Below are 27,380 nucleotides of genomic sequence, written 5' to 3'. Positions count from 1 at the left end.
TCCACTGACAGTGGTGCAACATGCAAGCTGCCCAGGCTCCTGGAACTGACAACCAGCCTCGTACGACTGACCACTGGGGATAGCAGCCATGTCTGCGGTGGTGCCACTGGCTCAGGATGTTTCCGGGCCGCTGGCGGTGCTGGCGGCGGGCTCTGTGGTGGCGGTGCTGGTGGCGGTCTTTGTGGCATCGGTGCTGGTGGCGGTCTTTGTGGCATCGGTGCTGGCGCGGCCTCTGTGGAATCGGTGCTGGCGGCGGGCTCTGTGGTGGCGGTGCTGGTGGTGAGCACAGTGACTGCTGTGCTGGCGGTGAGCTCTGTGGCAGCAGTGCTGGCGGCGGGCTCTGTGGCAGCAGTGCTGGCGGCGGGCTCAGAGACTGCGGTGCTGGTGGGGGGGCTCAGTGACTGCGGTGCTGGTGGCAGTCTTATCCGCCGTGCAGGTTGGCGTCGACGTGGACCTGCCCTTGATTTTCTGGCCCTTCCCCACCTTGGATGGTGGCACAGCTGTCTTCCCACTATCCACTTTTGTTTTGCCTGAGCCCTTGGTGGCAGGTGTTTTCACATTCTCCCTCCGGGATGTGGACAACTTTTTTACTTTTGGAGGTGGCGGAATGTCCTTGCCCTCGCTCCGTGGAACACTGGCAGCCCTGTTGCTTGGTGCACTCCAAAAGCCAGGAGTTGCTGGCACCACTGTGCCCGGTGATATGGTGGCTGAGGTGCTGGATTGGGACCTGGAAAGGCGGGCCCTAGGGGACGGACGGAGAGGGGAGGTGTAGGGAAGAGGTCAATATTAGACAGGAAAAGCTTTTGAGACACACTGGGATGGGTAGATGGAGGGGGTTTGGGAGTGGAGGAAGAGGTAATGGTTGTAGGAGGTTTACGTTTGCTGACTTTGGGTGAAGGTGCATGGGCTGGAGGCTGTTGTGAGGTGGATGGCTGTTGGGTGGGTGTGTGGCTGCGTTTGTGTAGTTTGGGAGGAGGGCTCACAGACACACTGGTAGAGGACACAGGTGATGTGTGAATGGTAGTAGGGGTGGAGCGTGCACATGAGCAGTGTGTGGTGATGGGTGTGCTGGTGATGGAGGTAGTGGCTGAAGATGTAGTGCATGCAGGTTTGAGTGGAGATGAGACAGAGAGGGAGGAGCGAGACGTGGAGGAGGGGCACCCAGTGGAGGCAGTGGATGTTGGTATGTGTGCATGGGTATGATGCTTGTGTGAGTGCCTGTGGGATGTGTGGTGCTTATGTTTGCCAGAGCCAACCTTGTGTGGTGTGAGGTATGTGCATGCTGGTCTGATGGTGTGCTTGGGATAGGCTGAGGTACAGGGGATTGGGTCTGGTTGGAGGAAGTTGGAGGTGGGAGGCTGGACACAGGGACAATGGCTGCCATCAGTGCTGAGGCCAGAGCCTGAAATGCTCTCTGTTGGGCTGCCTGGCCAGAATGAATGCCCTCCAGGTATGCATTTGTTTGTTGCAAATGCCTCTCTACACCCTGGGAGGCATTCTGAATGGTAGACTGTCCAACAGTGAGGGATCTCAGGAGGTCAATAGCCTCCTCACTGAGGGCAGCAGGGCTGACTGGGGCAGGGCCTGAGGTGCCTGGGGCAAAGGAGATGCCCACCCTCCTGGGTGAGCGGCCACAGGACACATGCTGAGGGGCTGCTGGGAGGGCGGTGCTGGTAGGGGGGGGTGGCAGCTGTACCTGTTGATGCGGGGCAGAGAGGGGCCCACCACCGCAAGGGAGCTCCCATCAGAGGAGGAGTCGCTGTTGCTGATGTCACCTCCTGTTCCCGCCGTGGAGCTCCCCTTGCCCTCCGTCCCACTGGTGGCTTCAGACTCCGTTGTCTCGCCCTCCAGGGCCATGTGGGATGCAGCTCCCACCTGCTCCGGTGCCACTGCTCCTCTGCCTGATGATGCTAATGCACACAAGAACAGGGAGACCACAAAAAGGGGGGGGGAAAGAATGAAAAAGGACATGTTCAGTGCATGCAATACCACTAACGTTGGCGGACACTACAGACACAGCAGCCCTCTGCACTACACCATGAACTTAGAATTCCATAATTAATCACAGGAACATGGGGTACAAGGCCTATGCCCAATTGCTGCACACATGGAAGTCACAGGAGCCTGACTAGGTGTAGTTGGCTCTTACCACTGGTGGGGTAGGGGTGCCACATAGCCTGCCTCACAAAGGGACCCTGCCTACAAAACTCGCCCTGGCCTAGGGGAACCCACAGCCCACCTCCCCCACCCAGACACCTCATAATGCATGCAGAGTCAGCTGAATGAGAGTGTACTCACCCCCTTATGGCTGCTGTGATGCCCTCAAGCGCCCATCCAACTCCGGATAGGCCACCATCAGGATCCGGAACATCAGGGGGGTCATGGTGCGACGGGCACCCCTCCCACGTTGGGAGGCCATCCCCAGCTGGGCCTCCGCAGTCTTCTTGCTCCAGCGGCGAATGTCCTCCCATCTTTTACAGCAGTGGGTGCTCCGTCTGTGGTGGACCCCCAGGGTCCAAACGTCCTTGGCGATGGCACGCCAAATAGCCTTCTTCTGGTGGGCGCTGCCCTAGAGGAATAGTACAGGGGAAAAGGAAAATCTTTACCCGTCCGGACCGTCACAGTCATTGACCCACGTTCCCACCCTTGCCCTGACGCACATACACTCACTGTCCGCTCATGCAGGCCTCAGTCCACCCCCGTATCTTCAATCCACACCACTCCAAACAGGCATTGCCCATACAGCATGCTCACAGTGTACTCACCTGTTTGTCTGGAGTACCGTAGAGTAGCGTGTACTGGGGGAGGACCCCATCCACTAACTTCTTCAACTCCTCCGAAGTGAGGGCAGGGGCCCTTTCCCCAGACACATGAGCCATTGTCGCTTCCAGAATTACGTCACAGCAGCACTTGCAATGTAGGTCCTCTCCTGTTGAAGGTCAGGTATCAAGTGAGTGAACAGACAAAAAATGGCGGTCACGTCCACGGTGGTGCGTACTGTCACCGCCGGTGTACATCGTCATTGGCTCCTGGGACCCATAGGGTCCAATGTTAACCAATGCAGGATTGCGCCGCGGTCTTCGACAGCCTACCGTAACGGTGTACAACGCCAGCGCAGTTACCTCATATCCCCTTGTCCCACCTTACAAGTCAGGCAGCCGCCATTTCAGGGGGCCACATGGCATTATTTTTAAATGCGTCACACCTATCTAGGCCTTGCATACACACAGTGACAGGCACATTGCGGATTGACAAATGTGTGCAATAAATATTTGTTTAATACCTCAGTGTTGGCTGGCTCTCTGCTTGCTGTACTCATCTATAGGGCACGTCCGCTGGGGCAGGTGAGAAGATGGCGGCATCCTCCGGTATACAGACTGCTGGTGGACCTGTCGACAATGGAATAGAGACACGTAATAGTCACTTACAGACTTGATCGTGCAACAATCCATGAACTGTGTGCCCAGTTGGAGCCAGACCTGATGTCAGCTATCCGCCATCCCACAGGAATCCCACCTCTAGTGCAGGTCCTGTCAGTGCTCCATTTCCTGGCAAGTGGGTTTTTTCAAACTACAGTGGCCATTGCATCAGGGATGTCCCTGCCATTGTTCTCTAACGTGTTGTCCAGAGTGTTGTCTGCCCTGCTAAAACACATGCACAGCTACATCGTTTTCCCTCAGGTGGAGGATTTGCCCACAGTGAAAGGTGACTTCTATGCCATGGGACATATCCCCAACATCATAGGTGCCATTGATGCTACACAGGTGGCATTGGTACCCCCCACAGGGGTGAACAAGTGTATAGAAACCGGAAGAGCTACCATTCAATGAATGTGCAGATGGTGTGTTTGGCAGACCAGTACATCTCCCATGTGAATGACAAGTTTCCAGGCTCAGTGCATGACGCTTACATTTTGAGGAATAGCAGCATCCCTTATGTGATGGTGCAACTCCAGAGGCACCGTGACTGGCTAATAGGTGAGGACAAGGACCCTATACTGTGTGAATAGTTGTCTGGGTCTGGGGTTGTCCCTAAGGGTTAGTGTGTGTCTAACAGTTGTCCCTCGAAATTTGCAGGTGGCTATGGGTACCCCAACCTCTCATGGCTACTGACCCCAGTGAGAAATCCCAGGACAAGGGCAGAGGAACGCTACAATGAGGCACATGGGTGAACTAGGAGAGTGATCGAAAGGACCTTCGGCCTCCTGAAGGCCAGGTTCCGGTGCCTCCATATGACAGGTGGTTCTCTCTACTACTCACCAAAGAAGGTGTGCCAGATCATTGTGGCCTGCTGTATGCTGCACAACCTGGCTTTGCGACTACAGGTGCCTTATCTGCAGGAGGATGGTCCAGAAGGAGGTCTTGTGGCAGCTGTGGAGCCTGTGGACAGTGAAGAAGAGGAGGCAGAAGAAGAGGATATCGACAACAGAAACAACGTTATCCAGCAATAAGTCCAGTGAGACACAGGTAAGAAGATATCACTGGCTCACACATCTCATACAATTGTTAGACCTATCATATGTCTGTCACTTTCACCCAGTGTATGGACCCTGACTTGTCACTTCGCCTTTCCATTTCAAAGATGTGGGTCCCACTGTGTGACCTCTGCTATATTACCCCATGGACTAGAGCTGTGTGATATAGGTATGTTAACAATACAATCAACATTGCTATTTTCCTTAGTTATTGCAAATACACATTTGTGAAAGCACAGACTGACTCTAGCTTGTTTTGTGATTCAAGGGTGTTTATTTCAGTGCAAAATAGTGGAGGGGGTTGTAAAATGGGCAGGGGTGATGGTGGAAGATTGTCCATGGCAGAGTCCAGTCTATTTGTTTTACAGGTGCATTGTTCAAAGGGGCATAGGAAGGGGAGCTAGGGCAGTTGATGGATGGACAGGGTGACGAAGTGGGACAGAAGGATGACATTCAGGGTGGTCTCATTTCCTGACGGGGGTCTTGGCATTGTTCTCTGTCTTTGTCCTGGTTCCCAGGGACCATTTGCGGGGTAGTTCTTCATCTGCAGGGGATGGGGTACTGGTGTTGTGGTCCTGTGGCGGTGCCTCCTGTCCACTAGTGCCGGCGGAGGTGGTGGGCTGTTCATCATCCAGGCTAGTGTCAGGGGCCCCTTGTTGTGCCACAGTGTCCCTCCGGGTGTTGACAAGGTCCTTCAGCACCCCTACAATGGTGACCAGGGTGGTGTTGATGGACTTGAGTTCCTTCCTGATCCCCAAATACTGTTCCTCCTGCAGCCGCTGGGTCTCCTGAAATTTGGCCAGTACCGTTGCCATCGTCTCCTGGGAATGATGGTACGCTCCCATGATGTTGGAGAGGGCCTCGTGGAGAGTGGGTTCCCTGGACCTGTCCTCTCCCTTTCGCACAGCAGTCCTCCCAGTTCCCCTGTTCCTCTGTCCCCTGAACCGTGTGCCCACTGCCACTGCCCCCAGATCCCTGATTTTTTTGGGGTGGTGGGTTTGCCTGGGTTCCCTGTAGTGGTGGACACACTGCTGCTTGAAGTGTCCTGGGGACAGAGGGATGGGCCCGCTGGGTGGGTGCTGTGCTGGTGTTTCCTGAGGGGGCAGGCTCTGTGGTGGCATGTACCAGTGTCAGGGGAACCGACTGTCTCTAGGTCCGAGATGGGCCGGGCTGGTCATGTTGATCCAGTTGGACAGGGCTGCTGTCATCACTGTGGGCCTCTTCTGTAGGGGGGAGTGGACATGTCTGGAACCTCCTGTCCGGTGACATTGGGTAGGGATCCTGCAGGGGTGTAAAGGAACGATTATTGCATCTGTGTGTGTCATTGTGTGCGATGGGTGGGTGACCCTGTACTCCAGTGCTTGCATTCTTGTGTAGGACCTTGTGTGATAATTGGTTTGGGGTCTGTGTGGGTATCTGTAGTGGACATGCTTTGGTGATGGGTGTCCATACTTTGTTGCTGCATGCAGGGCTTGGCATTGGGATGTGTGGTTTGTGACAATGGGACATTTGTGAGGTGTTGGAGTGATAGGGGTGAGGGTGGGAGTATGTGATGGCATGCAGGTAGGGTGAGGGATATAATAGTAAAGCTTTGACTTACCAGAGTTCATTCCTCCTGCTACTCCTGCGAGGCCCTCAGGATCCAGTATAGCCAAGACCTGCTCCTCCCATGTTGTTAGTTGTGGGGGAGGAGGTCGGGGTCCGCCGCCAGTCCTCTGAACTGCAATCTGGTGTCTTGAAACCACGGAACGCGCCTTCCCCTGTAGGTCGTTCCACCTCTTCCTGATGTCATCCCGTGTTCTTGGATGCTGTCCCACTGCGTTGACCCTGTCTACGATGCTGCACCATAGCTCCATCTTCCTAGCTATGGAGGTGAGCTGCACCTGTGATCCGAATAGCTGTGGCTCTACCCGGATGATTTCCTCCACCATGACCCTGAGCTCCTCCTCAGAGAACCTGGGGTGTCTTTGCGGGGTCATGGTGTGGGTGATGTGTGTGTTGGTGTGTGTTGTGATGTGTGAGGGGATGTGTTTGTGTGTGTTGTCTGAGGTGTGTGGATGTTGTGTGAGTGATGGTGTTGTGTGCCTGTGGATGCTAGTATTGCTGATGGTGGTGTCTCTCTGTGTGCTTCTTTCGGAATGTTTGGTCATAAGGGTTTGTGGGTGTGTGTTTTATATTGGATTGGGTGTGTGGGAGTGGTGTGTGTATGTGTACCAGGTGTGTGTATTTCGAATTGTCCAATGTGGTTGTGTTTTGTATATGTGTGTGTATTTTGAGCGCGGCGGTATGTACCGCCAATGGAATACCGCGGTTGAAAGACCGCCGCGTGGATTAGTGGGTTGTGATAGTGTGGGCGTATTCCTGTTGGGGTGACGGTGGAGGTTTTGTAATTGTCAGTTTATCACTGACCTTTGGTGTGGCGGACTTCTGTGGGTGTCTGGATTTTGGTAGATTCCGGCCTGTGGGTCGTAATAGCTGTAGCGGAATTCCGCTGCCGCAGCAGTGTGTTGGCAGTCTTCTGCACGGCGGTAAGCGGGATTTACCACCAATGTTGTAATGAGGTCCTATATATTTGTCATTGCTGATTGGGATAGTACCAATTACCTTTAAGCATCGCCTAACTGCAGAATTTCATCAAAAGCATGAACTGCCTTCAAGACCATAAGGCAGGATTTGGATCCAGCGGTACTGGGCTAGTGGTCACCTCGGCTACTGAAGATTTAAGAATGATGGTGGATAAGGGAGATGGGGGAGGGAGGTCCACATTCTTTTGGACCTCTCCACACCATTAAATACTAGTGATCTTTCAATTTTATTACAGCAACTGTCTCCTTTAAGAATTATTGGTACAGCTCTGGTATGGATATTCTCTTTTATTACCTAAAAGTCTCAAACAATCCAATTTGGCCAATTTCACTCTTTGGGTATGCCCACTCCGTGGCAAGGCCTGAACAGAGCTATAGTCCCGCCCACACTCTTCAACCTTTATTTTTCCCCTTTAGCTACCGTTATTACAAAAGTTCAAAGTGGTATCTTATTTTTATACAGGCAACACACAAGGTATCTGTTGTATGCGTGATGACACTGTGAATCTTAGATCTTTCTTTAGTCTTTGAAGCCACTCAGACATAGAGCCACAAAAACACTTTCAAATTAAACCCCAATAAAACAGAGATATTCACTATCTATAGTAAAGTAAACAGATGGGATCATGCCCAATAGCCTTCCAATTTAGGCGCCTCAGTCTGAAATCTGTAGCGACTTCCTGAGCCTGGGTACCCACCAATGACTACGCCACTCACGGAGCTGGGTATTATACATATTTATTTGTCTGTGTGTAACCACAAACTCAACATTCTAAACCTGCATTCACTTCACCATGCTCTAACTCCTACGTCACAATTCTACAGAGTCCATCAGGAGCCAAAAGGGTTCCGTCATTAATAACTCCCACAACACTACATCTTCCTTCTGTTAAATAAAAAAATTACATTTTTTACAAATATATGCACAATCATAGTTCTTCAATGAGCATTGGTGGCTCTGTGATTACTCGTCTCAATTGTGTCTTTGGAAAATGAGAACTGGCAATAGAAGTGTCCATGATCTGCAGTGGCAATGCAGGAGCAACAGCAGTCAGGGTTTTTTTAATTGTCCTTTCAGAACCAGTCGCTACATTGACATCAGTATATGACAAGTAGTGAGCTACATGTCAGAAATGTGAGGAATCTTGCATAATGGACTTCCCAGGACATTGGACAGTCACCATGTGTCCTTTACTGGTTACAAGATGGAATGGCTCAGCATCAAATGGAGCATCAGACTTATGTTTTTATGACTGATGGACAAGCACTCGATCTTCTCTAGTGAAAACAATGTATTTTACATGTCATTGCTTGTCTGCCTAGGCCTTTATTTTCCTTTTACGATCCAAGTCTTTGGTACTTGTTTCTTCCTCAGTGCTTGATTTTCTGTTGGTCCATTGAGGTAACTTGGTCATCATGGCTCTACTAAACACCATAGGTGCAGGGCTTTTACCTGTTGTCGAGTGAGGCAATTCAAGACAGTTTTAAGGTCGAGCTTTTCCAGTACAGCATGCCGAACAGCTTTCTTCAATGTACTCATTAAACATTCAGCAAGGACACTGGCCTGTGGCCAAAGAGGTGTGCTCTTCTGATGCTTCACATTAAAATGACTGAAAAAATCTAGGCCCTCATTACAACCCTGGCGGACGGTGTTAACTTGGCGGTACGATCGCCAACAGGCTGGCGGTAACTACCGGCAAATTATGACATTGACGGTTTGGCTCATGGAGCTAATTTGATTATATTGTTTTGAGTCATATATGTAAACGTTTATACCACATTCACTTTACAGTGGTTTGCTGCAATTGGAGCGGCGTTTTCTTCGGAATATACTTGGGTGATTCCGGAGTAACTGGAAGTGCTTGGAAGGATAAATTCATTACAGATTTAAGAAACACTCCTTTTTGAGGTACTTTTAAATAGGTTTAGTGTGGTAGGTAGTTATTTTGGTTTTGGTTCTGGTTTTTATTTAGAGCGCGACAGTAAACTAGTTACTTGATACACTTACTAATAATAACACAGTGGTCTCTTTTAATTTGTCCTTGGTAACTACAGGTTTTGCACTATTGGTGACCTTTCATTCTGTCTTGATGGGTGTCACAACGGTGTTCATGTACACTAACAGGTTATCACTCTGAGTTTTGCTATATTTTTAGGGTAATTTGTCATGGAGTGGGGCTCTTCCATTTAACCTTTTTGTTTCAGAATAAATAGATTTGATTAAGATTCATTAATTCATGTTACTGATTACATCTATTGTTACTTATAAATTTTGATACCTATGAAGGTAAACGACTAAGTTACAGCCCTGATGAAGTCAAGTGACGAAACACTTGTTTTCTGTGAGATCGTTATAGGAAACATGGACATTTCATTATGGAGTAACCTATAAGGAGGATGGATGTTTAATTTACTCTCTAGTACAATGAACTAGGAGAATACCATGGACTTAATTTTCGGTTATTTTGTCATATAAAGAACGGACTTATAATTTGAACATTGAGAATGTAGATTTATAGGAACATTTGATGAGAGGACTATGGTTGTGAATCTATGGAATTATAAATATTGAAACATTTCTGTATTGATTAACTCCTGTTTGGAAAAGTCATTTTCTTTCTTTTTCGTTTTCTTTCTTTTTCATTTTGTGTAATAGGACGGTAAAACGGTTCCTGGATAAACGACATAATAACATATATTAGGACTTTGGGGTTTGGGATACTTTTTTACTGCCTTTCTTCAATTTGGCTTAAAGTTTAATAATTGTACAGTATTGAGAATAGGAACTGCTAAAAAAACATTTTGGTAAACGATATTAGACCAACGAGTGCCTCAATAATGTCGTACGTTTAATTGATTGTCTAGTTCACTCAATATAGGGGTTTTAGGGTGTTTTTCCCCTTTGTAGTGCACTGTTGGAGGTTAAAACATTGAACATTGTAATTGAATACTTGGTGCGCCATCACTCCCTTAAATACACCCTTGTCTGGTATTATTTTGAGTTTATTATAAGGGAGGGCTGCACAAGTAGGGTAAAATAGTTATGGATAGGACTAGGTTGGCGGAGGAACTTTTTGATAATCTGGAGAAAGGCAGTTCGATAGTATTACATAATACTAATTGTCCTCGGAATGAGGGTTTAAAAATTAAATTTATCAGGTTAGAGAGGTTAAAAAGAATGAACTGGCAAAGTGGTGGGATGGTGCCACACTGAAACTGTTAGACTTTTCATCCTTGGCGTGGTCTCCCCTAACTTTTTGCCTCTGTTCCCCAGGTTGTTGATGTGTGCTGGACTCTGATTTTGCTATTTGTTTTACTCTGGGCACTTTACCACTGTTAACCAGTGCTAAAGTGCAAGTGCTCCTTTACAAAATGTGTATGTGATTGGTTTTTCCATGATTGGCATATTTGATTTACTAGTAAGTCCCTAGTAAAGTGCACCAGAGGTGCCAGGGCCTGTAAATCAAATGCTACTAGTGGGCCTGCAGCACTGGTTGTGCCACCCACATAAGTAGCTCTGTAATCATGACTCAGACCTGCCATTGCAGTGTCTGTGTGTGCAGTTTTACCTGTAAATTCGACTTGGCAAGTGTACCCATTTGCCAGGCCTAAACCTTCCCTTTTCTTACATGTCAGACACCCCTAAGGTCGGCCCTAGGTAGCCCCAAGGGCAGGGTGCATTGTATGGTTAAGGTAGGACATATAGTAATGTGTTTTATATGTCCTGACAGTGAAATATTGCTAAATTCGTTTTTCACTGTTGCAAGGCCTGTCCCTCTCATAGGTTAACATGGGAGCTACCTTTAAATCTGATTAAAATGTAAATTCCCTTTGGGAGCGGATGGACATGTGGAGTTTGGGGTCTCTGAGCTCACAATTTAAAAATACATCTTTTAGTAAAGTTGATTTTTTTTGCACTTGAAAATGCCACTTTTAGAATGTGAGCATTTTCTTGCTTATTCCGTTTCTGTGACTCTGCCTGTTTGTGGATTCCCTGTCTGGGTCAGTCTGACAGTTGGGCTGGTTGCACCTCACACTAGACAGTGACACAAAGGGAGCTGGGGTGTAGCCTGCATATCCTGATGAGCCATGTGTGCTAGGAGGGAAGGGAGGAGTGGGCACTCGCACCTGAAAGGGCTGTGCCTACCCTTACACAATGCAGTCTCCAACCCCCTGGTGAGTGTCTTGGGCCTGGCCTGGGCAAGGCAGGATTTCACATTCCAAAGAGACTTTACTTTGAAGTAGGCCTACTTCAAAGGAGAAACTGGGTATAAGAAGGGCACCCAAAACCACAGACTTTAGAACACTTCTGGAAACAAGAAGGAACCTCTGCCTGGAGAAGAGATGAAGAGCTGAGGAGAAGTGCTGCCCTGCCTGTGACTGTGCTTTGTGGAGCTACCCTGCAGTTGCTGCTTCTGCCAGAGTAAGAGGGCAAAGACTGGACTTTGTGTGCCTTCCATCTTGTGAAGAAATCTCCAAGGGCTTGATTTAGAGCTTGCCTCCTGTTGTTTGAAGTCTCAGGGACAGCAAAGACTTCTCTCTGCCAGCACCTGGAGTCTCAGGAGAGACTCCTGCTCTGACAAGTGGTGCCCTATCCAGTCCCTGGGCCCTTGAAAGGAAAGCTGGTGGAAATCCAAGGAAATCGACTTCGGATGACTCCGGATCGACGCCGCTGCTGAATCTGGGGACGCTGCCTGCACCCGATGCCGTGACCTTCACTGGAATGCGACGCTCTTCGCAGGCCCGATGCCGCTGCAGCCCCGCTGAAGTCCGCGACTCCGTGGAAGTCGCCGCACCACGTCGTGACCGACGCCGCTCGAAGTGCGCGGATTCAATGTTTCACACAGACGCCGCGATCCCCGACTTCGCGCATCGGCTTGTTTTCACTCTTAACCAAAGGAACTGTACTTGGGGGCCTACGCGACTCCGTGTCCGGCGCTGCTGGTGTCGGCTTGTTGGGAACGACTCCGTCACAACGCCGTGTTAACACCTCATCGAAGTATTTTTGTTTCTAAGCGCTATTTTTGAGTTTAATCTTTAAAAATTCATAACTTGACTTGTGTATGTTGGATTTTTGTTGTTTTGGTCTTGTTTTGTTTAGATAAATAGTTCCTATTTTTCTAAACCTGTGTTGTGTCATTTTGTAGTGTTTTCATTAAGTTACTGTGTGTGTTGGTACAAATACTTTACATCTAGCACTCTGAAGTTAAGCCTACTGCTCTGCCAAGCTACCAAGGGGGTAAGCAGGGGTTAGCTGAGGGTGATTCTCTTTTACCCTGACTAGAGGGTCCTTGCTTGAACAGGGGCTAACCTGACTGTCAACCAAAGACCCCATTTCTAACAGAAACAATATATCAAATTGAATCGAATTCCAAGAGCATTGAGATCCCAGATTTTTCCCATTTACAATGATTTGGATACCGATTTACTTAATCTGTGGGATAAGGAATTGACGTCTAGTTCTCTTAGATTGATGGAAATCTTGATTATTAAGTCAGAAAGGAAGGTTGCCTCATTTCAAAAGGAGATTGCTACTTTAGAGGGTGAAATTAAGGAATTAAACCTTCCGGAGGCTACTGAAAAAAACTATAGAATCTTGGAGGAAGTACTTTCAAAATATGAGGAGGAGATCATGCAGAGGAAAACCAGGAAACTTAAGCGGGACGAGAGGGACTACCAAACAGGCAGAGTATTCACTTTTGCTAGAAAATATGATCATTTGGTTTAATTCTAGCCCATCAGTACGGGGATCTCAAACGTCGATTTCATCAGGTTCTACTTCAATAAGTGAATTGGTGTCGAGTGAAAGTGAGGTAGAGGGGGCAGCTGGTACAGTTATACAGGCAAAATCTGATTGTAGGAGTGGTTTTTTACAGGAACTTTAAAGGATGAAACAAAGTCACCGGGATCAGAACAGAAGAAAGTTGGTCACAGTAGGACCAGGAGGGGTAGAAGAAGGGGAAAAATCAACAGAGAGAGTGGGCATGGTGACCAGATCCAGGGACAAAAGAGTGTGAGCCTTCTGACAAACTCAGCTATCAATATAGTAAATCTATCAAACCTGACACTATCATCTGAAGCGACATCACTTTTGGAGAAAGGACTGAGCTTTTGTCCTACCAGTAGGGGGGATATATGTAGATTAAAGATAGACCTATTTAAATTTATTAGACGATTGAAACTGAAGAAGTATTTTAAATTGAACCCTACAGGAACAAAAGCTAAGGATAATTTGGAATCGATTTCAGAGATGAATACACTTTCTATTAAAGATGTTTTTGACACTGCCACATTGCTATCTATTGTGGAACATGAAGAAGTCCCCATCATTTTTTCTCAGATATTGGAAGATTTGGATATCTCGTGTATTATGGGTGGAAGTAGTGGTCTTAAAAGTAAATCAAAATGGATCCCTAAGTCATTTGACAATAGAAGTTTGGATCTTTTCTTTGATTTAGTGTGCAGAGATATGGATTTATATAAATCAAAACATAAATCTCGTAGAATTGTTAATAATCTGTGTAAGGGGGAATTAGATGCACTCAAGGATCTTAAGCAGAATGATCACATTATGATAAGGCAAGCGGATAAAAGTGGTAACGTGGTCATCATGAATAGATGTGATTATGAGCAGGAGATACGTTCACAATTGGATGACACCCAGTGTTTCGAAAAGATGGGTTCTAACTCGATTTTGAGATTATGTGATATAATTAACAAGAAATTGGAGTTTTGGTATCATTTGGATTTATTGAGTAGGGATGAGCTTTTGTATCTTAAGGTGGCAAGACCGAGATTCCCGTGCTTTTACACATTACATCAAATTCCCAAAGAATTACCCTTCCCACCGGGTCGACCTATTATTTCAGGTATTGGGGGTCCCACGGAAAGACTGTCTGAATATGCTGATGTATTTTTGAAACCTATTGTACAAAACTTGCCATCGTATATTAAGGATACAACACATATTCTTAGTATTCTTAATGATGTGGAATGGGAAGAAAATATGCTATTAGTGACTCTAGATGTGGTGTCTTTATATACCTGTATTCAACATGATGTGGGTTTGGAAGCAACAGAGTGGTTTTTGAATAAGAAATCTGCGGGTCTATGGCAACATACGGGAATGTTGTTGGAAATGATCTCTTTGATTCTTGATAATAATTTCTTTCTTTTTAAACAAGATTGGTTTAGACAAAAACAGGGCGTGGCAATGGGTTCCAGGTTTTCCCCTTCTTACGCAGGTCTGTTTATGGGTCTGTTTGAGGAGAGGTGGGTCTGGGGCCCGGGTGCATCCCCGTGGCAGACGTTCATTCTTTATTGGGCACGCTACATAGACGATTGTATTATGAGCTGGACTGGTGGTGTCGATCAGTTGCTGGAATTTTTCGAATACTTGAATTCCAACAATATGAATGTTAAGTTTACATGTCGATACAGTGGGACACGGATTGAATTTTTGGATGTGGAGTTATTCATAGAGAATGGTTGAATACAGAGTAAACTATTTCATAAGTCCACTGCCTGCAATTCCGTATTGCATGCAGGGAGTGCACATCCTAAACACCAAATTGAGTCTATTCCTTACGGTGAGATGATTAGGGCGCAAAGGAATTGTAGTAAGGATGAGGAATTTGAAGAATGTATTCAAGATATGGGCAAATGCTTTGAAATGAGAGAAAATCGACAATGTATCATTAGAAAGGCACAAGATAAAGTAAGATATATGTCGAGGCATACAATACTCAAGCCGAGACATAAAGTCAATAAACTGCAGGACGATGGGGAAAGGCTGAGAATAATGATGGACTTTACTGACAATGCTTGGATATTAAAGAAGTATGGGGGTCATTACGACCTCGGCAGTCTTTTTGCAAGACCGCAGAGGGACTGCCGTGCGGAAGACCGCCTGTGCAGGCGGTTTGTCGCTTGGCGTATTATGACTGTTGGCTGCTCTCCGTCGTTATTCCGATGGAGAGCCGCCAACAGCCATACTTGCGGGCGGCGGGGAAGTGGAGGTTGCTCCACCTCCACCGCCACGCCAACAGAACACCGCCCAGCAAATCACGTCCTGAGATTCGCTGTGGCGGTGTTCTGTTGGCATGGCGGTGTCGGCGGAGCTGCCCCCATGGCTCCCATCCCCTCCCGGAGGATCGACGGAACAGGTAAATCGATCGTCCGTTAGGGGAGGGGGGTGGTGGGGTGTTGTGTGCGTGCATGGGGGTGTGCGTGTGTGCATGTAGAGGGGGTGTGTGAGTGCATGTATGCTTGCGGGGGTGTTGTGTGTATGGGAATGAGTGTGTGTATGGCTGTGGGTATGTCTGTATGGATGTGTGCGTGTATGTTTAAATGTGGGTGTGCGTGCCTGACAGTGTGTGTGGCTGTGGGCATGTATGTTGGGGTGTGTGCGTGTGTGTGTTGGTGGTGCCGGCATGAGTGTCGGGTGTGTGTCAGTAATGTTATGTTGGGGGTCGGGGTGGGGAGGGTGGCCCTGCCACCTTTGGGGGGTTACAGGGGTGGTGGGGGGTGTGGGGGAGGGAGTCAGGGTGGGGGATGGGGGAGACCCCTATCAGTGCCAGGGAAGGAATTCCCTGGCACTGATAGTGCTTACCGCCATGGATTTCATGGCGGTTCGAGCCGTATGAAATCCACGGTGGTAAGCTGGGTCCAAATAGTGCCGGCGGTATACTGACGGCCGCAGGGCTGGAGACCCAGGTCTCCAGCCCGGCGGTCATTTCCGCCCAGGTGGGCGGGACGGAGAACCGGCGGATGACCATGGCTGTAACCGCCATGGTCATAATTCACCTAGGTAAGACCGCCAGCCTGTTGGCGGTCTTACCGCCGGTTCTCCGCCATCCGCCAGGGTTGTAATGACCCCCTAAGTCTCTAAACATTGGCATGTTTTAAATCAGGATAAGATTTTGAGGGAATTTGTGACTAATAAACCATCTTTTACTTTTCGTAAGGGTAGATCATTGAAAGATCTTCTGAGTCCTAGCTTTCCAAAGATGACTCCCAAAGTTGACTGGTTATCAGCTCGGGGAATAGGCTTCTTTAAATATGGCGACTGTGGACTCTGTAAATGGGTATGCCACGGGAAAAAAGAATTTTCGAATAAACTGGGGGAGATATTTACCATCAGATCCAGCATGAACTGTAACACATCTTTTGTGGTTTATATAATTGTTTGTAAATGTGAGCGATTTTATGTAGGAAGCACAATCCGACCCCTTAAAGTGAGAATTGGGGAACATGCAAGGGCTCTGAATCAACAAGATGTTAGATATCCTTTGGTGACACATATGATGGGGTGTGAGTCTCAGAAAACAAAAAACAGCTTTAAGTTTTTTGGTTGTGAACACATATTGAAGGATCCGAGGGGGGGGGAATAGAGAATTGACATTAAGGAGGAAGGAAGCAATGTTGATAATGCGTTTAAGAGCGGTGGAAGAAGGATTGAACACGGATAGAGAGTTGGAATATTTCCTGGGAGCATAAGCCCAGGAAAGGAGCGAGATACGGGCTGACATGTATTCCAATAATACCTAGTAAGTGAAGGCACAAACTGGTGGAATATATACACGCAATGTAATATTTGAAGTATATGTACTAAATATGAATTTATTAATATTTGTTATGTTTATACTTAGGAGTTTGTATTATCCTGTTTGGATATAATATAGCTGGGTGAGATATGTGCATTCTACAATGTATGTTGAACTGTGGCTATGCCAATAATGTACTTTCTTATAGAGGAAATTTGCTCAATGGGCCAAAAATTATGATTGGTTTGATCACATTTTATTATGTATTATATTATTTTTACTATAGGGTTTGAATCAATATGGGAAATGGGTGCACCTTTTTATTTTCTCCTTCACTTGGATCAATCTTTACATTTATCTCCTTTGGGTAGTTATGGTGTGAAGGCACCTTTATTGATACGCTCTAATTAGGGAGAGTTGAAGTGATGAGTGCTATTTTAAAAATATCAGAATCCAGTGTTGCTTTAATGGTAACTAGCAATGTGGGGAAATGTATTATTCTCTTCATGTTAGATTGATTTGGTCCTCTCTCTATTTTTATTTCCGCCTGAGTACGAGGACGTGCTATCCTTAAAGTATCATCTTTGGTACTCAGCCGGGTGGGTAAGTGTATATTCTCACGTCAGATAGGTTCAGTCCCCTTTTTATTTTTGCTCGAGGACGAACCGGAGTAGTCCGCTTCTCATTGTTTTGCCTCGGAGATTTAAATCCGGGCACAAGGGCGCGACGCTTACAGCGTCTTAGTGCTCGCTTGTAACGTGTTTCAGGAAGACTTATCTCCGAAGCGGGCGTTCTTGGTGAAATTCAGTTAAGCCCTCTCAGGTAACTTAGTACCTTTTATGTGATAAGATATTTAACTCTCACGAGGCAGTTGGGAGATTACAATATACATTGGAGCTAATTTGATTATATTGTTTTGAGTCATATATGCAAACGTTTATACCACATTTACTTTACAGTGGTTTGCTGAAATTGGAGCGGCGTTTTCTTCGGAATATACTTGGGTGATTCCGGAGTAACTGGAAGTGCTTGGAAGGATAAATTCATTACAGATTTAAGAAACACTTCTTTTTGAGGTACTTTTAAATAGGTTTAGTGTGGTAGGTAGTTATTTTGGCTTCGGTTCTGGTTTTTATTTAGAGCGTGACAGTAAACTAGTTACTTGATACACTTACTAATAATAACACTGTGGTCTCTTTTAATTTGTCATTGGTAACTACAGGTTTTGCACTATTGGTGACCTTTCATTCTGCCTTGATGGGTGTCACAACGGTGTTCATGTACACTAACAGGTTATCACTCTGAGTTTTGCTATATTTTTAGGGTAATTTGTCATGGAGTGGGGCTCTTCCATTTAACCTTTTTGTTTCAGAATGAATAGATTTGATTAAGATTCATTAATTCATGTTACTGATTACATCTATTGTTTCTTATACATTTTGATACCTAGGAAGGTAAACAACTAAGGGCCAGATGTAGGTACTTTGCAAATTGCGACTTGCAATTTGCGAGTCCGAGCGACTCGCAAATTGCAACTCGCAATTTGCAATGCAGAACGGTGTCTCAGACACCGTCTGCGAGTCGCTATGGGGTCGCAAAGACCCACCTCATTAATATTAATGAGGTGGGTCGCAAATTGCGGCCCCATAGCGACTATGGGAACTCACTGACATGGAGGCCTGCTGTAGTCAGCAGACCTCCATGTCCGTGACTGCTTGTTAATAAAGCAGTTTTTTTTTTTCAAGTGTAGCCCGTTTTCCTTAAAGGAAAACGAGCTGCACTTAAAAAAAAAAAAAAAAAACCTTTTGTTTCGGAATTTTTTCAGTTTCCTTTGGACCACTACCTGCCCTGAAAAAATATTTTGGGGTCCATTCACAAAGGGGAAGGGGTCCCATGGGGACCCCTTCCAATTTCCGAGTGGGTTACCATCCACTTCAAGTGGATGGTAACTGCGACTCCATTTGCGACCGCGTACACAGTCGCAAATGGAATTGCATACCACTGCGAGTCGCAAATAGGAAGGGAACACCCCTTCCTATTTGCGAGTCGGAAATGCATTTTGCGAGTCGGTCCCGACTTGCAAAATGCATTTCTGCATAGCAAACTCCGGTTTGCGACTCGCAAACGGCAATTTTTGCCGTTTGCGAGTCGCAAACTGGTTGCTACATCTGGCCCCTAGTTACATCCCTGATGAAGTCAAGTGACGAAACACGTGTTGGCTGTGAGATCGTTATAGGAAACATGGACATTTCATTCTGGAGTAACCTATAAGGAGGATGGATGTTTAATTTACTCTCTAGTACAATGAACTAGGAGAATTACATGGACTTGCTTTTCGGTTATTTTGTCATTTAAAGAACGGACTTATAATTTGAACATTGAGAATGTAGATTTATAGGAACATTTGATGAGAGGACTATGGTTGTGAATCTATGGAATTATGAATATTGAAAAAATTCTGTATTGAATAACTCCTGTTTGGAAAAGTCATTTTCCTTTCTTTTTCGTTTTCTTTCTTTTTCATTTTGTGTAATAGTATGGTAAAACCGTTCCTGGATAAACGACATAATAACATATATGAGGACTTTGGGATACTTTTTTACTGCCTTTCTTCAATTTGGCTTAATGTTTAATAATTGTACAGTATTGAGAATAGGAACTACCAAAAAAAAAATGTTGGTAAACGATATTAGACCAACGAGTGCCTCAATAATGTTGTACGTTTAATTGATTGTCTAGTTCAATCAATGTAGGGGTTTTAGGGTGTTTTTCCCCTTTGTAGTGCACCGTTGGAAGTTAAAACATTGAACATTGTAATTGAATACTTGGTGCGCCATCACTCCCTTAAATACACCCTTGTCTGGTATCAGATGACAATCAACTTTGGTGTTCATTTGTCTCAAGTGATGTTGTTGCTTTGCCTTGTGGGTGTGCGTCGAACTTCATTTCTGAAATGTTCAGGTGGCCATTTTGTCTATTTGGCATGACGCACTTTTTCCTTCACCTTGCAAATCATTACAAAATGTTTCTTCTTCCCACAGCCTTTACAGATATGTCTAATGGTGGACCATTTACATTTGTGTGGAAAAGAAAATCCACACCTGAAACAGAACTTCTTTTCACTTTGTATCCTTCAGCCTTGTACTTTCTCTTACTTTTCATGTTCATGAATGATAGTCTTTAGGCACCTCTGGCTTCCATGTCAGCAGCTTGTTGATCTGTATGCTCTTCAGTTCTGGCAGCCATGAGAAGTCGCTTCTGACTCAGCATTCATCTGAATAAATCTGACAGGCATCCGTCAAGAACTCTGAGACCTATTGCTTCCTCATCATTAAATTCATTGAACTGACACTGTTTGATAAGGGTATCCAGTCTCTCAACAAATTAATCTATATTTTCACCAACTCTCTATCATCCTTGACTGAAAATGTACCTTTCATAATATATGTTTGGCATTAGATTGAACTTGAGATTTAATGCTTCTTTGATTTGACCGTATGTAACTTTGTGAGCTAGTGGCATTTTTTATGACTTCTTTCACACTCTCAGTGTGAGAAAAGCATCCTTATTGCCCTAATCACCCCCAAACCTTTTGCCTGATACTGCTGTTTACAGACTCTGACTGTGCCCTGGACACTGCTAACCAGTCCAAGGGCCAGTGCTCTGTGTGAAAATGGTATATGCAAATTAGGCATAATTTTAATTAACTCTGTAAACTACCTATAAGTCCATAGTTTATGGTATGGCTTATAGGTTTAGGGACTCCAGTGTAGTTAGGACACTCCTGGGTGGCCTACTGTGGTCTTTAGTGTCATATTTAAAAGCAGGTCTGCTTTGCTGGCTACTTTTAAATTAAAGTTAACCCAAAATTTGACTTTGGAATTAAAAGTACTTCCAAAGTCCCAAACAACCTTATTTTTACATATGTCACCCCTAAGGTCTGTCCTAAGTGCCCCAAGCATTGGATACAGTGTAAATATAAGCAAGGACTTTATTAATGTTGTTTTATGGGCCTTGGTGAGGGGAAAACAGCCAAATCCGATTTTTCCCAATGTAGTACATTAGCTCCATAGGCTAATATTGTGAGACTTTTTCTAAATTAATAAAGTCTTGCTTCCACTAGAAAAGAGCTAAATCTGTCATGTTTTGTATCAAATTAAAAGTTAGAATTAATCCAACAACTTGCCAAGGTTTGATTTATTATAACTAGAACAGAAAGACAGTTATAGAACTTTTTCTGAAAGTTACCAAAATCAGCACTGTAGTGCCCTTTCCTGATTGGTCAGTCTCTAGCAGCTGTCTTAATAAGGTGTGAAGTAGCCTGGGATGACACAAAGGAAGCATCTGGTGGGAGGAGAACTGTTGCAGCAGATGGCAGAGCAGGATGGGGGAGAGTGGTCAAACTAGTTTTCAAAGGAGGGAAAGCCACCTGGGACAGAAACTAGGCCTCCCCCATTTCCTGTTCCGCCAGCCAAAAGGGAAGCCTAAATAATTAGATAAGGAGAGGGGCTGGAAGGGGTGTGTTAGGGAAACTTAGCCACACCAGTGGGTGGGAACACCCAAAGGTAAACTTCAAGAAGAAATTTTTTCCATGCTTGATTTTTAAAGAATGTTGCTTTCTGGGATTGATTTTTGCCACACTACGCAGAGCTGCCCAAAAATTCAGATCCCTGCTGGAAGAAGATACAGGCGAAGAAGGACTACCCTGCTGAACCCCTGGCCTGCACCTGAAGGACTGCACCCACATGGACTCCAGGAGTGGACTTCTCGTAAGCTACAGTTGCAAATGAGCTGACCAGAGGCCCATGCATCAAGTCCTGCAAAAAGAGCCCAGCTGACCAGTGTCCAATGGCAATTTGAGAATTCTGACCAGGTGCATTCTGGGAACTTTAATAACAACTCCCAAGGAGCAACTCAGAGCTTCTGGAATCTTGGATCAAGTTTTTGGACACTTCAAGGATCCAAAAAGGGCTTCTGGAGAAGCTCCATAAGGATTGACCCGATGTCATGAGTCAAGCCGACTAATTTCAACCGCGACCCAGCCTGAATTTCAGGCTCATCCCACAGAAAGTTCTGGAGCTCCAGATTTCCAGGTTTTGACCTAGGGCTCGCAGAAAGGCAATCTAACGATGTTGCATCGAAATGTGCTTGTTGGAAAGGACCACACAACGTTGAGGAAGAAAACCTCCAGAAAAGTTTCTAAGTGTGAAAGTAAAACTTTGACCGAGGCCTTCAGCTCTTTGTATCCAAGCAGGGCTCCATCGCAGTCGGTTTCAACTTGTGACTATGCCCCAGTCAAGCGCAACCAGATGTCCTTGGTTGGCGCTTTTTGTTTTACTCATACCTGACTATGGTAGTTTTCAGCACTTCCTTTCTGTATTGGTTTGTGTCTGCCTTTGGCGTTATCACTTTGTATGATGTGTAGCTTTATGTTGCATAGTAACACTGTACCTTTCTTTACAGCCTTGCCAGCAGGTTCTTGGCCAACAATATGTAGACTTCTCAATTAAACTTTTGTTATCTTCAAATGCTTCACAACAGCTGAAGTTGCGCTTTAACTCAACAAAGCTAAATTTCGATTCCACACTTCCACGGAGACACATGTAGCACACAGGAGCAGTTTGCATGGAACAATGCAAACTCTCTGTGAGAGCACGGTCAATCTTTGGGATAGTTATCCCATCCTCGTCACCAGTTGTTGCTTCTTCCCCAGCTTGGGAAACCACCAATGACTACACCACATACGTAGCTGGGTATTACATGTCTTTGTTTGCGTGTAACCGCAAACTCACCATTCTAAACCTACATTTACTTCACCATGTTCTAACACTTACGTCACAGTTCTACAGAGTACATCAAGAGCAAAAAGGTTTCCATCATTAATAACTCACATGGCACTCCAAAACTAGGGATTATCCTGGATGCCAGACTTTCCCAGGATCCTCAAACATCAGCTGTCTCCAGAGTCTGTATTCTCCATCTGAAACAGTTATGAAGAGTCTTTTTTTCTTATTCTTCCCTCACAGAGTAATCGTGGTTATGCCTTCATCCAATCACACACTGGTTATGGCAAAGCAGCCTACCTCGGACTGCCTAAAAAAGTAGACCATATTCAAAACGTACAGAATGCCAGAGCAAGGCTTATGTTCTACCTTAAAACATTTGAACACGTCTCAAATTATCATAGTCAGTTATACTGGCTACCAGTCCACCAACACATTCAATTTAAAACAACCTGTATAATGCATGAAGCCTCTTATGGTGTCATCTCCTCTTTTCTCTCAAAAAAGGCCTCGTCCTTTCTCTATAACCTTTGTAATTCCCAAAATAATGGTGAAAAAGCTGGAGCGGCTGATCCTTTACAGTCCTAGCCCTCTCTCCGTCTCGAACTTTACCACTTTATCTTTGAGGCGAACCTAACATTCTCATGTTCTGTAAACTCCTCAATTACTTGCTATGCTAATGCGAACGTTTCGATCCTGTACTGCTGCGTTTTGTTAGTTTTAGAGCCAAGAGACTCTAGATATGAGTGATCGAGCACTTTATAAATGTAAATAACAATATTCCTCTCTGAGCTATGATTTAAAACATCATTGGGAACGTTTACTTCATTTCTATATCACCCCTTTACCTTTGGAAGTTAGGAGTTACAAACAAGAAATTAAAGCAAGTGAATAAAATGATGCGTTTGTTGTAACCGCAAGAAATTTAGGGGTATTTAGGTAAGAAAAGCAAAATTACATTTCTCCTTTGGGGATTTCACAACACATTGAGAAAGATGGTAGGCGAACACTCAGTGGCGGAACGTGTTGTGAACTGAACATTTCAAGTCTAATAAAAAGCTTTGAAGTGTTAGAAAATGAAACTATGTGGATCGTCTTTTGTACTTCAAAGATTAATAACGGTTTAGCTTATATAGGATTAGCAGGAGGGAAAGGGTATGATGGGTAACACTTAAAGGGGGTAGAAATAGTTTAAAAGGTGATAACAATTGTATGAAAATGTTTGAAGCATAACCTAAAATATTTCAGAAGATTATGGCAATTGTGTGGAAGTGCTTTAAAGCACAAAAATAATATAACATTTGGTGGGAAAAATATTAAATTGCTTTAGAGCACAATTTAAAACTCCACATACAAATGGTAAATGTTTAAAAAATAAAAGGATGAGTTTGGTGTAAGATACCAGGGTTGGTTACTTGAGTCAAAATCAAATTGACCTACTCACATCTATGTTTTTTCATGCACTAAATTACTCTTGTTTTTACTTGAAGGGGGTGTGTGTGGAAAGTCAATCTGTCCTCTCCATCCTGCTTGGCGTTTTTCCACCTTTTGCTATTTTCATTTCTTTTATGATGTTTCTGCACAAACTAGCTAAATGTCCATCATGTTCTCTGCATTGGTTTTTTCCACCTCTCTATTTGTCATTAAAGATTAGGCTGGCGGCGCTCGTCTTATGAGAATATGCTTTCTAACCCAGCTCCTGACCTGTGGTACATTGAGCGTTTTGTTTCATTGCCTGCTTCAGAAGCCCTACCTATGCCAGTCGCCGATCTTGCAGGAGGCACAAGCATGTGTGCTTTTTAGAGGTGGAGAATTTTGTGGCCCATGAATATGCATCGCCCTTCAGTTACTCACATGTTGAGATCTGACCTCACCTCTTCTTATTGGTTTTGGTAATGATGTCCGGAATGGCGCACACTTCAAAAGCAGCTGTACATTCAAGTGTTATTCATTTTATATTTCTTGCTAAAGCTTACATGAGATTACAACAAATTATCCTGCTACCGCATGTGATAAGGAGCTGAAGTGGCTTTTGATGAATTCTTTAGCAGTTTCTTGAACTTAAGAAATTGGTTCATTGAATATATGGTGTGTGAGTATTCAAAGGGCAACACTCTAAACCTGAAAGCAAGTGGCGTCATTTTTGTGAAGTATGCTACTTAGTAGGGTGCGGCGGCGAGATGCTTTCCTCAATAAGTCGGCAGTACGTTTTCTTTGTGTACAGTGCTCTATGGAAAATGCTTTGATATTTCAAAGTGAAGCACAACATATTAGGAAGTAATCGGAGGTTACAAGTCCTGTTGATGAGTTCTTAAGGAATTGAAGGCTTTGTAAGTATGATTCTAGTTTCATGTAAAGTACTCTGGTAAAGCTGGATGATGGCCTCAGTGACAATGGTAAGGCTCTATTTCGACAGAAGTATCTTTATTGTTTGAGGAAGTTTAAAGTCCCTGAATGTTGGAAATTGGATTGCTGGGTGACTGGGGTGCAAGTTCTGGTCAAGCAGTAACCAAATTCCAGGTCAGGGTAAGGCATAAGCAAATCTAAAATTAACCTGTGCTCACCCCTTGGTACAAATTATACAGCCTATGATTATCCTTTACTTTACTGCCCTTCACTCAAACATCCAGTATCTTGCAAAAGAAATCTGCACAATCCACCCTGGTCTGTTAGGCCAGTTTCTGTTTGTCCCTTAATGTCTGTATGTACATCTCTGGGGTCTGACCATACTTCCTGTCAAGGGCTTCCTTCATGGGGGGATACCTAATTCTGTCTCCCTTGTCTAGGTCTAGTAGGGTATCCCTCCCATCACTAGGAATGTGCCTCTACAGATATGCCTCTACAGACTAGTCCCTCCAAACCTCCTCACGGATCTTGTGCATCTCTAAGGCAATCTCAAGCCTCAAACCACTTGTCAATATTGTCTCCCATAGTGTATGCATGAATGTGTGCCTGTGTGTGTCAGGGTGTGTATGAGTGTGTCTGGGTGTCTCAGTGTATACATAAGCATGTACCTAAGTGTGGTAGTGTATGCATCGGTGTGTGCCTGGGTGTGTCAGTGTATGCATCAGTGTATGTCTGAGTCTGTCAGTGTAGGTATCACTGTGTCTGAGTGTGTCAGCGTATGTATCAGTCTGTGCCAGGGTGTGTCAGTGTATGCATCAGTGTGTGCCTGGATGAGTCAGTGTAAATATCAGTATATGCATGAGTGTATACCTGTGTCTGTTATTGTATGCATGATTGTGTGCCTAGGAATCTCAGTGCATGCATCACTGTGTGCCTGGGTGTGTCGATGTATGTATCACTGTGTGCCTGGGTGTGTCAATGTATGCATCACTGTGTGCCTGGGCGTGTCAGTGTAAGCATCAGTGTGTGCCTGGGTGAGTCATCAGTGTGTCAGTGTATGCATCAGTGTGTGTCAGGGTGTGTCAGTGTATGCATCAGTGTGTGTCCGGGTGTGTCAGTGTATGCATCAGTGTGTGCCAGGGTGTGTCAGTGTGTGCCTGAGTGTGTCAGTGTATGCATCAATGTGTGCCTGAGCATGTTAGTGTATGCATCAGTATGTACCTGGGTGTGTCAGTGTGTGCATCAGTGTGTGACTGAGTGTGTCAGTGTATGCATCAGTGTGTCCCTGGGTGTCTCTGTGTAGGCATCAGAGTGTCTGAATCTGTCAACATATGTGTCAGTGTGCTTGGGTGGGTTTGTGTCTGCATGACCGTGTGTCTGGGTGTGTCAGTGTATGCATCAGTGTGTGCCTGGGTGTGTCAGTGTCTGCATGAGTGTGTGCCTGGGTGTGTCAGTGTCTGCATGAGTGTGTGTCTGGGTGTGTCAGTGTCTGCATGAGTGTGTGTCTGGGAGTGTCAGTGTCAGCATCAATGTGTACCTGGGTGTGTCAGTGTATGCATGATTGTGTGCCTGGCTCTGTTAGTGTGTGTATGAGCGAGTGCCTGGATGTGTCAGTGTAGTTATCAGTGTTTGCCAGGGTGTGTCGGTGTATACATCAGTGTGTGCCTGGGTATGTCAGTGTATACATCAGTGTGTGTCAGTGTATGTGTCAGTGTGTACCTGGGTGTGTTAGTGTATGCATCAGTGTGCTTGAGTGTATCAGCATTTGCTTCAGGGTGTGCCTGGTGTGTCAATGTATTCATCGGTGTGTGCCTGGGAATGTTAGTATATGTTTGAGTGTGTGATTTGCTGTCTCAGTGTATGCATCACTGTCAATGACAGGGTCATTGTGTGCCTGGGTGTGTCAGTGTATGCATCAGTGTGTTTGAGTTTGTCAACAAATGTGTCAGTGTGCCAGGGTGTGTCAGTCTGTGCATCAGTGTGTGTCAGTGTCTGCTTGGGTGTGTCAGTGTATGCATAACTGTGTGCCTGGGCCTGTTAGTGTGTGTATAATTGTATGCCTGGCTGTGTCAGTATATGCATCAGTGTGTGCCTGGGTGTGTCATTGTATGGATCAGTGTGTGCCTGGGGGTGTCAGTGTATGAATCAGTGTGTCTCCGTGTGTCAACAAATGTGTCAGTTTGTGCCAGGGTGTGTCAGTTTGTACGTCAGTGTGTGCCAGGGTGTGTCAGTGTATGCCTCAATGTGTGCCTGAGTGTATCAGTGTATGCATCAGTGTCTGCTTGGGTGTGTCAGTGTATGCATAACTGTGTGCCTGGGTCTATTAGTGTGTGTATACGTGTGTGCCTGGATGTGTCAGTGTATAAACCAGTATGTGCCTGGGTGTGTCAGTGTAGGAATCAGTGTGTCTCAGTGTGTCAACAAATGTGTCAGTTTATGCCAGGGTGTGTCAGTTTGTGCGTCAGTGTGTGCCACGGTGTCAGTGTATGCACCAGTGTTTGCCAGGGTATTTCAATGTATGTAGCAGTGTCTGCTTGAGTGTGTCAGTGTATGCATGAGTGTGTGTGCCTGGATCAGTTCTTGTATTCATCAATGTGCACCTGGGTGTGTCCTGTGAATGCATCAGTGTGCCTGGGTGTCTCAGTGT

At 45.4% G+C, this 27,380-nt stretch overlaps 1 protein-coding gene across 2 annotated transcripts in view; it reads left to right on the top strand.

Annotated features, from left to right (window-relative positions):
• Positions 1 to 17,300: 17,300 nt before the first annotated feature.
• LOC138287696 (NAD-dependent protein deacetylase sirtuin-3-like) overlaps positions 17,301 to 27,380 on the top strand; it is a 287,131-nt gene continuing 277,051 nt past the window's right edge. Inside the window, exons 1-2 of one of the 2 annotated variants that reach the window (XM_069228356.1) lie at positions 17,301 to 17,426; positions 17,564 to 17,680. The gene's annotated coding sequence lies outside the window, so the exon portion shown is untranslated. The remainder of the gene's footprint in view (positions 17,427 to 17,563; positions 17,681 to 27,380) is intronic. The other variant, XM_069228361.1, reaches the window with a different exon arrangement.

This window comes from Pleurodeles waltl, chromosome 4_1, assembly GCF_031143425.1.
Source record: "Pleurodeles waltl isolate 20211129_DDA chromosome 4_1, aPleWal1.hap1.20221129, whole genome shotgun sequence".
Classification (NCBI taxonomy): domain Eukaryota; kingdom Metazoa; phylum Chordata; class Amphibia; order Caudata; family Salamandridae; genus Pleurodeles; species Pleurodeles waltl.
The sequence above is the reverse complement of the archived record's forward strand: the minus strand, read 5'-3'. Positions and strand labels throughout refer to the sequence as shown.